Source organism: Emydura macquarii, unplaced genomic scaffold (assembly GCF_026122565.2).
Source record: "Emydura macquarii macquarii isolate MOO-44397 ecotype Brisbane River unplaced genomic scaffold, CSIRO-AGI_Emac_v2 contig_561, whole genome shotgun sequence".
Lineage (NCBI taxonomy): Eukaryota > Metazoa > Chordata > Testudines > Chelidae > Emydura > Emydura macquarii.
Window position 1 is genome coordinate 15441099 of NW_027130698.1, and position 12758 is coordinate 15453856.

Consider the following 12758-nt stretch of genomic DNA (forward strand, 5'->3'; position numbering starts at 1 on the left):
ATCGTGCTGGGGGTGAAACGCTACGATAATAGGCATATTAAAATGGATAGAGACATGCTAAGTAGTATATACCAGTGGCGTCAGGAACCTGATTTTCAGAAGTGCTGAGCACCTGCAGTTTCAATGGCAGTAGTGGATGCTCAGCACCGATGAAAAATATCAGGCCTTACCTCATTACCTAAATGCTATGTGACAGAAGCAGGTGGCAAGAGCAGAATCTATACAATTCAGTTAGTATCCCGAGCTCCTTGGGAACAGGGAACTTCTACATCGGTAAAGCGAAGACACACAAAAATTAAGCTCTTCTAAACGAATTACAGTACATGGCATATAAACATTTAGGCAAGGGAATTTAATTTACAATTGCCTTAAGCAATCTCTGAGCACAGACTGGAAAGAAAAAATCCCTTCTCCTTCCATAAACATGAAGACATTTCTGAAAATTATTAAGCAGGTTACTTTGGCTCATTCCATTCCATTTTTATATGGTGAGGGTTTGGGTTTTTTTGTTGTTTTTATTTTGCCAAAACACAAAGCAAAACAGGAAAGTCAGACTTCATACCAAAAAGCTACACAACTGATTAGGCACGGGCAATGGGTCAATGATGTAATGCTGCACTTCCTTAAAATGATTTACAAAAATGGATTGGAATTACCTCTCTTTTATAAAGGCAGAAAGTGAAGCAGAGCAGTTAAATGACTTTCCCAAGGTCACATGGTGTGTCAGTGGCAGAGCTTGCACTGGAACCCAGGTCTCATAACTCCAACCACAAGACAATAACCGCCTCTCTCTAATGCATTATGCCTTGGAGACCTGGATTCAGCGCCTGTTTGGTCACAGCAACGACATGCATAAAAGCAAAAGTGAGATGGGTGGTGCTAACCCGGTCCCTGTTCAGCCAAACTACAGAAGCGCCATACAATTTGAGGCAAGTAGGGTGCATGCTCAGGAGAAGTCCAGGGCTGGAACAGCAGTGGGGGATACAAGTTAGAACTGAAGTTCTCTGGAAGACTAGGCCCAGGACCGAAGGAGAAGGGTGATGCTGAGGGGCAGAGTGAAGAGCACTGGCAGAGCCAGTAGGCCAGGAAGACTGGAAGTAGCAGGTAACACTGCAGAGCAAAGCCATAGAAATTACCAAACTAGATGAGACCAACAATCCATCTAGGCCATGCACCTCTGCCTGTGGACAGCCCCAGATGTTTCTCCATAACAGCTAGTAGCTAAGCTTACATGATACATACCCAACCCAGGACTGTCTAGAACCGGTGCAATTATTCCTTCATTCTCCTGACCCTTAAGTTCATTCACAAAGATGTAGGGCTTGAACCCCACGAGAACTGTACAAAACCTAACATTATTAAAAATGCTTTCATTTGGTTTTTTAAAATGCTGAGTTTGCTGTTTCAATCAAAAGGTGAAACTGACAAGTCAAAAAGGAAAGGGCCCCATCTATTTAACTGCCCAGCCTGAAGTAAAGGACAAAGCAAAGACCAGCATTTAAATGGTGAAAGAGACACCAGATTTGTAAGATTCTTTCCACACTGATAAGCTAACCTATGAGTAGCAAAGGCAGCGCAATACTTGGAATCTGTGCTTTTTCAACCGACCCCCTTTAAAACTGGAATCACTGGATAAAAAGTCTTAATGGTGCTTTCAGAAGGATTGCATTGTGCATTTTTGTCAACTGAAATAAATGATCCTATTTTCAGAGGTGCTATGGACTCACTCACTGCTGTGAAAGATACTAAGAGCTCAACCCTTTCGAAAAATCAGGCCATTTACTTACAGACCTAATCATGGGCCTAGGAGCCTAATTTTTTAAGTGTTGGCCTAGCAAAAAGCCAGCGTTCATCTCAGCTCTTTGGAACGTTTAATAATTATCCCACTAAAGTATAGTTTTGAACGTGGATAGTTAAGCTGGATAATGGTGTTTCTGTTTCAGGATCCTTCCTCAGTGTTCTCTGCCTTGTTTTATATGCTACCCAAGGGAAGGCAGGAAAGCTGGAAGCAAGTCGCTTTGTGTCAATCAGCTGCTCTGCCTGAGGGATCAGAATCTTCAAGGAACATTCCATTAGATTAACAATGAAGCAAAGGCAATTTCACGTTTAACAACAATGGGACGGAACAGTCTTTGCTCACAGTATTCAAGGCAAAAAAACCCGTTAATCTGGGAGAAGTAATTAACCATTAAGCAATGCCCAGAAGACAACACGATGCAGGATCGGAGTCTACAAAACACTGAGCACCAACTCCCTTAGAAGTCAATGGGAGGTGAAGGTGCTCAGCATTGAGCTTTTACGGAGGATACGCTTTTAACACACACACCCTGGAGCTATGCGCAAAAATACAAACTTTACCACTGGCCCAGTTAGCTGAGGCAAGAAAAAGACCAGAATCGACACAGTTTCACCCCGGTCCACCAGAAACACACCAGTCATCTTTGATTAAATAAAAAGCAGATTTAAGGATACGTCTACACTGCAATTTTGAGTCCCTTGATTCTGAATCAGCTGACCCTGGACAGCCACGGCCGTGCCACAGGTATTTTATTGCAGTGGAGACGTACCCTAAGAGTCTAACGGTGGTGCCGTGAAGGGGATCTGAATTCAGGTCCAGTACTCCCCCAGGACCGGCAGGGGGCTGGGAATGCTGCAGACGCAGCACCTGGAAAGAGGAGAAAATGGAAACTTCGCATCATTCCTGAGACCCCCTGCTCTTCAGTGAATATTTTGCATCACTGGCAGGCTCTGGAAGCAGCTGCGTTCACCTCTCCTGAGCCAAGACTGTTGATATACAGTGCAAAGCCAGGGTCTCTGGGAGCACAGGAGCCAGGGTGTGGTGGAAACAGAGGAGAGTGGCTACCAGCCCATCTAGGTAGACCATCAAACAGCCATCGGATGGTGTTAGCCTCCAACCAGCACCACACAGATTCTCCCAACGCACAGTATAATGCTCTTGTCAGCTACTTCTCTACTCTCCAATTGTAACAGACAATAATTAGCATTTCTCTGGTTTTATAAAGCTGCATCGCATGGAGGGTAACAGCCCAAGAAGAGATTTTTAAATATATTCCTTAAAATCAGTAACCGTCACCAGCACCACCCGTTAAAATTAAAAGCGAGGCAAACAGCAGCACAACCTGTGCATAAAAACATCAGGTAAAGCTTCATAACAGTGAAATCTATCCCGCTACGGGGCAGGTCTCCCCAACGAAGTGATGGAAATGCCAGATTTAAAATTAGGCTGGGCAAAGTGTTAGAAAATGTTCTGTGAGGAAGCACTCAACCCTGACTAGGAGATGGACTCGACTAAAAGGACCTGACAGAGACTGGAAAGATCTATCTTCTATGGAAAATAGGATAAGCTTGTACCATTTACACCTTGGGTAGAATTCTGTTCCATGTACAGTAAAGGGAAGAACGGATGAAGGATCAGTCCAGAACAATCCCCTGTAATTGGCAGGGAAATAGCAAAGGATCTCCTCCACTGGAAACACATTTGCAATTCACAGTTTCTCAGGAGAGCATTTCCCTGTTAACTCGCAGCAGGTTGAGATGCAAAGAGGGGCTACAGGCCGTTACAGAACACGAGTAAATGCCACATGCTGAGCAGCAGCAGCTGTAGAACACTCTTAATCCTGGCCAAGGGCAAAGGACAAAAAAACCCAGGATTTAGCCTTGGAACAGAGAGAATCCCAACAGGGTGATTTCTCCTTGGGAGATGTGCGAGGTGTATTTTAACAGCAGTGCATTTCAGATGACCATTAGACTGTGCCCTCTACTGTGGAATCCACTCTTGGGCATGTAATCTGAGCACCTGTGATCTTTAGGCCCACTTAGGGAGAGAAAACAGACCCTGAAACAGCTCAACACTTGGTTCAGAATGCAGCAGCCTGCCTGCTATTAACACAGGCCGGCATATACACATCCCAGTGCTGCGTGTGTTACGCGGGCTCCCTGCTGAACATTGGGGTCAACCCCCATCTTCAAAGCCCTTAAACACAACAGCCTCTCTGCCCTCTCAACCATCATCTCCCTCAACATTTGTCTTACAGAAGACCCAGAGACTCCAATCCGGTCCCATTACACAGTCTGTTTTACACAGTCCCCCTTCACCCCCCTCCACAGCCCTCACACTCAGTTCCTAAAAAACTGTCAACCTCAAGGGTGAAATTGGAGCAAACTCTCCCATCAGCCAGCCTCTGAGTGCAGAATTCACTTCCACAAGGGTTCAGAATGAGCACGAATCTTGCCGCTTTCAAGCAAAAGGCAAAAACTCCCTTTCTAGCCTTCCTACCACAAGACAGACAATCCCACAATGGAGGAAATGGAGAGAGAGAGAGAGAAACAGAGATCCTCATTAAAGTAGCATTTGTAAGGCATTCGCAGGCCACAATGAGGAACATGATTTGGAAAAAGGATCAGTTCACAGCAACGGACAGGAAAAGTTACCTTCTTTCATACAGTAACCTTGTTGGTCTGAAGTTAATACCCAATGCATTCATTCTGTTGTGAGGAAGCCAAGCAGTTCCGTCTTAACAGCTCTTCACCACAAAAATACACATACCTTTTGTCGACCAGGTGTGCAAGTCACATAGACAAACACCCCATTTCTAAAGCGTTACAACATACTGCAAGGAATGTTTGGCTTTGGTGGAGTTATCAGTTGTGCTCCTTAAGGAAATAGGTCACTTCCGGCCACGTGATCGCAAATAAAAACAGTTCTCTTTTTCTTTCCTTCAAGCGTTTCCTCCATACACAAATGATCTTGGTTTGCAAGGTTTCTGGGTCCATATCTACCTATGTGTTCACACAGCGCCTATCACGCAGGGTTCTCAATCCCAAGCGGGGTCCATGGATCCTACTGCCACATAAATGTTACAGAATAATTTAACATTACTCTGGTCAAACAGGTGTGTCTGAAATGAATGAGTGCCACACAGTGGGAAACGTCTGACATTCGCCAGCATTTATGGGCGGCTACTTTTATGGTCAGCTATGAAGAGGTAACTCACTCCAAGAGAAAGGAACAAATGGCCCGGGAAAGCGATGCCCTTTAACAGGTATTGCTCAGCTCCTTACTAGAACAAAACAGCAGCTGACTTCCCCGAATACAGTAGCTCAGGCAGACGCTATAATGAAGGCAGCAAGGTTCCAGTGGTGTATTGGGGTAGAAAGATTGCTCTCTCTACACGCACGGGGTTAGATCTTTGCTAATTCTGTTCACTTCTTCTCACCATCCTGACACCTGCTGTAAGTGTGAAGTTCACATGCATCACCATCAGCTGGCTCAAACTCCAGGAAGCAAAGGCAGGAATGATCTTAGCAGGAAAGGGAACTTGCCAATGCTTTAACCTCACCAACTATGGGCATCAGACCAACGCCTGTCGGGGTCACAATGAACTCCTTGCTACACCTGTACATGCAAACTGTTGCACGCTTTCCTGCATCTCCAACTGGCATGAGACTGTATCTGATGAGGCACCATGACCCACGCTCTCATTACCTCCAGAGAAGAGTACTGCAAACCTCTTTCAATGTGCAGCCATCACAAGGCAGCCAAAGCAACAAAGGGCAATGGAAACACTTCATACCAGCCCTCACTGAGGCCACTGGCTTCAGAAATGAATGCAATGGCCTGTTTGAATGCTTAGAATCCTCACTGTAAGCTCTTTCGGGCAGGGACTTTTTGCTGTGGGTTTGTACAGCACCTAGCGCAATGGGCGCCCGGTTCATGGCCAGGCTCCTAAGCTCTGTCTACTGCAAAACAAACACACAACAACTGGTTCTACCCTGTTAAGTCCGGAGATCAGGACCTGGCTATTCAGAGACCTCCCCAACAATCGTACACCAGGGGGCAAACCAGAGGAGAGCAGAGGTCCGGGTTTAGACAACCCAATACCAGGGGAGCACAGCCTCAGCGAATGGAACCATCTAATGGAACTCCTCACCAGACTCAGCCCAGACTTGACTGTGTTCAGACCCAATTCTCAATGCAGTCTCTCCACAAAAGAAATTGTACATGCCCGGCCCTGAAGCTCTGGGGAAACAGACAGAAGCACTCACTTTCCTAGACTGCACTGAGCCCAATAACTTTTGTTTGGCTAAAGCGTTTCCTCCAGAAAGGCATCCAAATCTTGATTTTGGAGACATCCAGAGGTGGATAGTTTGTTCCGATAGTTAATCATCCTCCCTGCCAAAAAACTGTGCCTAATTTCTAATTTGAGTTTGTCCTGCTTCAGCTTCATGCGATTGATTCCTGTTCTGCCTTTTTTTTCCTGGTGGATTAACAGCTGTTTAGTAGCTGGTATCTTCTCCCAGTGAAGGTACTTACACTCTGTAATCAACACTTCACTGGAACCTTTGTATTCCCTCCTCTCTCATATCCATTGTCCCTGCTAAGCTCTGATCCTGGCAAACTGCTTTGTATGTGAGCAGAAGCCCAAGGACAGAGCCCGCAGGATTAGAACTTACTGAGATATCTTCCCCAAGAGATTTCCACTGCAGTTTTCATCGCAGGTAACCCAACTCCCTTAAGGATCAAACATCTCTTTGTACAACGTTCTCTGAACTTTTAGCACCTTCAGCCAGTTCACAAGGGCTATTTGTCCCATCTACTGAACTCCACCATCTGTTGGCTGTCCTACAAGATGGGTACAGCACATTGTGTGATCTGCAATTCATCTGCATGCTTTTAAAAAAAATCTACCCACCAATAACCCCCCCCACAATTTACAGGTGTCTCCCTTGCTTACCAGCAAACCTAGAACAGCAGCACTGTAGGCAGTCTCACATTACTGAGACAGTTTTGCAGCATTTACTAGTATGCTATGAAGCGCCATGAATAATTCAAAATACAACCGTCAAAATGACAGACAAACAAAGTGAATTTATGATGCATTCTTTCTGCTCTTCTCACTGCTTGTTCAGTGACACATTGCAAATTGCAGTTAACATACAACGAAAGTCCCAGATATTACAGAGAAGTCACTGAAGTTGTGCGTTTAGCCCCTCTGCAGAAATACAGCCAGTGCTAATCCCGTTGTGGACCAGTAAATAGGGCACTAGTTTAGGATTTGGAAGACCCCGTAGGTTCAAGTCCCTGCTCTGCCCAGAACTCTTTAGGCCGAGTGTTAAGGAACAATACAGTAGGTGCCAGGCCTGTTGGCTAATCTCCATACAGCCTTCAGCGCAGGGCTTTCAAAAGAATTTATCCAGTGAAACAATGGGAACTCTCTCTCTCTGACCGTGATCTTTAATGCTTTCAACGCAAGGCAAGAAGCGGATTCATATCCCAGCCCACGGCCAGGAGCCAAGGACCCACCTGGTCTTGGTCCGGAATGATTTTGTTTGAACAAATGGAGGGTTTTTTTCCTGCAGTGGAAACAGCGAGAAACATACGAAGGTTCAAAAGGCACGGAACAGAAGGAAATGCAATAACCACCATTAGTTATGGCAGGGTTTGAGGAGGCTCACTCGGCAGACCCTGCTACTGCTTCTTGCTTACACACCCGCCTCCCTGTGCTCTGTTCTTAAGCTTGCCCTGCAGCATTAGATGGGCTGCCCCAGTTATTTTTCAGTTCTGCTATCAGCACTGAATTCATTCAAAGGGTGACAGGCGGCAGCCACGCATTCCAACCATTGGAAAATCTAGTTACTAGGCAAGATTTGATCCAATGACAACCCACACTAGGGCAAAAAAATTAATGGAGCGGCTACTCACAAGGCCTACCCTTTTTTTAATTCAAACATTGCAGCTCTCATGTACAACGTATTTTTTTTAATAAATTTGATAACAGTTTGATATCAATCTGTTTCCCTACAATAGGGGGGTGGAAACCTCTCTCCATCAGCAATGTTAAAAGACCCGCAAAACTAATCCACAGAACGTAAATTGATGCTGTTTCTACATAGAAAAAAATCTCCTGCATCTTCACAGTAATAACAATGCTGCAAATTAGAGGCCAAGGTAACAGACGTTGTTGCATGCTGCATGATTCTTCCCTTTTCCCTCACGACACAGCTGGCTTTCATAAACAAAGCTCTGGATCTTGTTTTAAAGCTTCATAGGCCTAATTAAATAAAATTTCCGAATTAACAGGGCCGGATTCATACCTAGTACAAGCTCTGCTGGCTGCACGGGAGTTTAAACCAGACTGTGGGCCAAATGCATCTCTTCCAGCAAGCCAAGCCCACATGTAACAACAGGTTTGCTACAAATTAAAACTATGAGGGGCAGTATTGTCCAGTAGCTAAGGCACAAGGCTGAGAGTCTAGAGACACGGGTTATATTCCCAGCTGCCATCCATCCGCTGCTGTGTGACAGCAGGCAAGCCACTTCACCACTCTGTGCCCGTCCTATGCCCTGCCATCCTTAGCCTGTCCCATCTATTTAGATTGTCAGCTCTTTGGGGCAGTATGTCTCTACTATGTAGTTGCACTCTCTCTAGCACAGCAATGTTCTGATCTCGGTTGAAGCCAAGCAGCGATCTGGTAGCAAAGAACTGCAAAATTACTGGGTTCAGCATGAAGAGAAAGACCTCTGAGTAGGAGGAAATAAGAGAAAGGGTGCAGCTCATATTAGTAGCTCCAAATCTATTCTACTTCTCGGTAAAAAAAACCAACTCATCTGCACTCCTGCTTTACTCATTTTAACAACCGATGTTTAATGCACTTGCCTATAATGAACCATGCTGCTGCACTCACTTAGATTTAATATTTGAAAAGCACTTGGCTGAGCAGCAAGGAGTAATCTCTCTAAAGAACACTTCCTTCCAGATTTGTCAAACTCTCAAACCAGCTCGGCACAAAGAATTGTTTTATCATCATGATTTCACACGGGCGAAACAGTTTGCGAAATGATTCAGGAAAGTGGCTATTTTTGCAGAGAACACTTCAGAACAAGGTGTTTCTATGTTCCCATCACTTAGAAAAAGGTGAAATTCACTCATGCAGTTTAGTGTTCCGAAAAGGCTTCCCAGGACTAGACCAACAGGAGAGCTGCAGGTCAGGTGTGACGTGCAGTAGCAAAGCTGGGGGGAATCCAATCCTGCAAAGTGCTAAACTCCCTTGGCTCCGATATGGATGCAGTAGCGGCCGAGGGTGGAGATCATCTCAGAGGAGGCACCCGGTTTCCATATGGATTAGCCATTGTGGGAACCAAAGACAAGAAGTGCAGAAATACTGCAAGTGGGAACTGAAGTGTTGCAGTGGAGAGAGACGGAGACTGGCATAGCCCCTGCCCATGCTATAGTTGTCTGAAGCCAACATTACTGGGATCTCACTGCCATAAGCACTCAAGTCATGTGAGATTTCTTATAAAAACAACCTCAATATGCTTCTAACAATATCAGTTTAAGTGCTTAAATTATTCTGACCACAGCGGTGCAAGAGAATACTAGTAAACGCAAGAGAATAGTAAACCGTTGAGAAATGAGGTCATGGGACTTGAAAATAAACAGTAGCATCCTGAGGTCAGAAACGTTAACGAAGCCCCATTTCATTTTATTAGATAACTCCTCTTACTCTGACTACACAGTGCATATAATAGAACGTGTGCAAACAGCACGTCTTCAAAGTGGTAAATGTACATATGTGTATCTAAAAGCCACATGACAAGTCCGTTTTAGAGACATTTCCCCCGGCCCTGTGACGCGCAAGTCACAATGGAATAGTCTTGTGACACCACTGCAGGCTAAGGTACTTCCACATCAGCATTCCAGGGCATAGGATCGTTCAGCTAATCAAGGAATTTGCCCACTTGAGCCTTCCTTAGCCACTTCCCAGTAAAGGCTTAACCAGGTCGTGGAGAAGAGCATCAAGAGAGATGTTACTTGGTATCCTCTCTGTACATCACTCCTTAGGGCCTGATCCTGCAATCTGATGCACAGGGGGAAACCCTTACACCTGCACCGAGTCCCAGTGGAGTCAAGAGAACTTGTACAAGCGCTCGGGGTATCCCAGATTGCAGCAGCAAGGCTTAAGATATTAAATTATCTAGTGCAGAGCCCTGTTTCTCTCTGCAGAAAATGCCTTAGCAGAATGGGTCCCCAGTTCTGATCTGTACCACTGGGAGGCGGGGGGAACCATAAAATAAAAACTACCACCACACATCAGTGCCTAAGTCCACCCCTTCTCTCTCTATTCCACCCAGCATAAACTGTACTTCTCTCCTTACCCCTCCAGAACTCTTTCCCAAAACTCAGCCCCCAACAGAGAGCAAACTTTCCCACCAGCCCTACCCCCCCCTTCCCGGTTCACACTCACACCAGCTGCAGGACTACCTATCAGCTCAAGAGCAGCAGCATTTGAAAGTATTACACTGTTTTAAACAATGCAAGTTACGAGATTTTTAACATGGTAGCTTCTCCTGAATTAGTTTCCCCAAAATTCAGGCCTAGCCTACACTTCAGTTTTGCCAACCTAACCAACCAGAAACCTTCTACTAGTGGAGTGTATACCAATTTCCTGAGCAAACGAATGCCACGCCTACTCTAGGAGTGCTTTGCCAGCACAGGAATCTAGCATACTTGTATCACCAAAGTATATCTACCATGGGTGTGTTTTTGCTGGTGTCACTTATTCCAGCCCCCCTCTCCACCTCCCCAAGTGAAACACACCATAACAGCAAACCTGCAGTTTTGCCAATATATCTACAACGACACTAGGTCTTTTGCCAGTATAAAACTGTCACCTCCCTTCCCCCCCCCCCCCCCCCTCCCAAAAAAGCACTCAGTCCCAATGGACATTGCTATATAGGGAAAAGTTTCTAGCATATACCTGGCCTCAAAGTCATTTCTCCTTTTAAATAATTTTGGCAGATGACTACTAAAGATCTAAAAATAACTACAAGTGGTAGCGTCTGGTAACACTCCCTTTGTCCCCTCCTACAGAAAATTGTCAGAGCATAGAGCTAACAGAGAGACGACCCGGTCACCTGGACAGTCAGAGGCGCTTTGTAAGAATTAAGAGTAATTAGGAATGAAAGGTCCTTCTGAAAACAAAGACACGGTTGCACAGTGCCAAAAATCTAGCTGATGCCAATTTATGTTTTCAGAAAGAAAGATCCTTAACTAAAAATAAACTGAATGTCATTGTGCTAAACCTGGAAATTCTTAAAACATGAATCTGCCTCCAGTATGGGTCTATATTACACGAGGATCCAGTGGAACGGGGGCCTGTGCTGCACCAAATCAAGCACTGATTCAGAAGAGGGAGGCGCAAGAAGAGAGCACACAGGTAAAGGGGTCCGCATTGCAACGGAGATCAAACCTCCCGAGACAGCGGGAGCCTTGCTAGTGTGAGTCTCAGGTGCTAAAAGCAGCAATGTGGACGCGGCAGCATCTCAAGGCTCCAACCCCAGGGATCTGAGGTCAAGTGGCAAGCCCCAGTCTCCCCACCTGAGTCTCCACACTGCTATTTTTAGCACACCAGCTCCAGCCAGTGCCAGTCCATCCACCCCAGCTGGGAGGCCCAGTTCCCAGCGGCAGCGGTCGCAGACCCTAAGGGTGTGTTGGAACCTTGTTTAGAGTTAGCACTGGTAACCCACCAGGAAACGCAGCCAGGGCACGGCTGTCACTGGGCAAACCCGCTGCCGGGGGCCGGCTAACCGGGAAGAAGGCTCTCTCTGCAATGACAGTGTCTGGCCATCGACAGCCCCGGCTCCCTTTGCACCGGGACGGGTGATGTTCCCGGCCAGGGCAGATCCCCAGCTCTGCTCCAGAGGGGAGTCATCCACCCAGCAGCTCGCAGGACGGAGAGGTGGGAGGAAACACAGAGCCGGGCGGTGCACCGCCTGCTTCCCGGGAGCTCGCCCAGACAGCGGCTGGGCCTGGCCCCCGCCCCGCACCGCACCGCCCCGCACCCACCCGGGGCTGCACTCTGCACAGGTGTGCCTCCCCCTCCCCCGTCCCAGGGCAGCGCGGCCCGGCCCCCTCCCCCGGGCCCCCTGCAGCACAGCTCAGAGCAGGGGCACGGCCCCACGGAGCGGGCCCCCGACAGCGCCTTTCCCGCGCAGCCAGACGGGGGGTGAAGATGGCACAGGCCGGTGGGGGGGGGCTGCACGAGCCCGCTGCCACCCACCCCCGGCCACAGCTCCAGCTCGCACAGCGCCCCCCCCGCTCCCCTGCGCAGCGCCCCCAGGTCCCCCGCCTGCACCCCTGCCCCCCGCCTGCACAGCGCCCCCAGGTCCCCCCGCCTGCCCCCCGCGTGCGCAGCGCCCCCAGGTCCGCCCGCGTGCGCAGCGCCCCCCCCGGCTGCCCCGGCTCGTGCACTCACCCCGCGCAGCGTCGGCCGGGGCCCAGCGTCCACGTCCCGCCCGCACCGCGCAGGCGCCTCCGAGCCGCTACTAACCTGCCGCCACGTGAGAGGGGCGGGGCAAGGGAGCCACGCTCGGCCGGGGGGCGTGGCTGCGCTCGGCCCCCCCCCCCCCGCTCCGCTCGGCAGCCCCCCCCATCCCTGCTCCGCAGAACCCCGGGGGCGCCCCCCCCCGCTCCGCCCCCCCCCGGCTGGCTGCACGCGCCGCTCTCCCTGACTCAGCGCCCCCGCGCCGGCTCGCTCCGCAGCCCCGCTTCCCCTCGCGCCCGGGGCCGGAGTGTAGCCGCGTGCAGCCCGTGCACACCTGGCGGCAGGTGCCGCGCGCTCGCCCTGCCTGCACGCCGGGCTCCCGGAGCGGACTCGGGGCAGGGAGGCTGCAAGAACCGGCAGCACGGAGACTGGGGCCGGGGCCCTGCTGTGCTGGGCAGGCTGAAAACAAACAC

At 48.6% G+C, this 12758-nt stretch overlaps 1 protein-coding gene across 3 annotated transcripts in view; it reads right to left on the minus strand.

The window, feature by feature from the left end:
• Positions 1-12338, minus strand: part of KIAA0513 (KIAA0513 ortholog) — a 70099-nt gene extending 57761 nt beyond the window's left edge. For 2 of the 3 annotated variants that reach the window (XM_067540209.1, XM_067540210.1), the window contains exon 1: positions 12277-12338. The gene's annotated coding sequence lies outside the window, so the exon portion shown is untranslated. The remainder of the gene's footprint in view (positions 1-12276) is intronic. The other variant, XM_067540208.1, reaches the window with a different exon arrangement.
• Between the last annotated feature and the right edge of the window lie 420 nt (positions 12339-12758).